Source organism: Myotis davidii, unplaced genomic scaffold (assembly GCF_000327345.1).
Source record: "Myotis davidii unplaced genomic scaffold, ASM32734v1 scaffold914, whole genome shotgun sequence".
Taxonomy (NCBI): domain Eukaryota; kingdom Metazoa; phylum Chordata; class Mammalia; order Chiroptera; family Vespertilionidae; genus Myotis; species Myotis davidii.
This window is the reverse complement of record NW_006285484.1, coordinates 683,258-683,658: the sequence shown is the minus strand read 5'-3', so window position 1 is coordinate 683,658 and position 401 is coordinate 683,258. Positions and strand designations below refer to the sequence as shown.

At 64.8% G+C, this 401-nt stretch overlaps 1 protein-coding gene across 4 annotated transcripts in view; it reads right to left on the bottom strand.

Annotated features, from left to right (window-relative positions):
- ALS2 (ALS2, alsin Rho guanine nucleotide exchange factor) overlaps positions 1-401 on the bottom strand; it is a 47,282-nt gene that overhangs the window by 46,647 nt on the left and 234 nt on the right. Inside the window, exon 1 of one of the 4 annotated variants that reach the window (XM_015559106.1) lies at positions 62-395. The exons of the other annotated variants lie outside the window; for them this stretch is intronic. The gene's annotated coding sequence lies outside the window, so the exon portion shown is untranslated. Of the gene's footprint in view, positions 1-61; positions 396-401 lie in introns of those variants that run through there. 4 annotated transcript variants of the gene reach the window in all.

The window sequence follows — 401 nt, the reverse complement described above, 5'->3', positions numbered from 1 at the left end:
CCCCGAGCAGCCCCCCCGCCAGCGCCGGGGCTACTGCCTCCCACAGCCCCAAAGAACTTACCGCCCTCGGGCAGATCGTTTTACACACGAGAGGACTTGGCTGAACTACTACTGCTTCATATCAAAGTCGTTTTCTTTGTCCGAACCCGCCTTTTCGAGCCGCCCAAAACCTCGATCCCCTCTCCGCGGCGATTCCGGGGCAACGCCGCCCCTACGCTCCCCCAGGTTCGTGGCCAGCACCCCGGGGTTTCAGCGCAGCGCTAGGAGTGAGCATTCATAGAGCCTCACGAATGAATGGGGAGACGGCAGCGTGGGTGGGGCCGGGAAGAGGGGGGTCGTGAAGGCATGTCACGCGGCTGAGCCCACCGCAGGGGCGCCCCGTCCGGGGAGGGAGGAAAGGT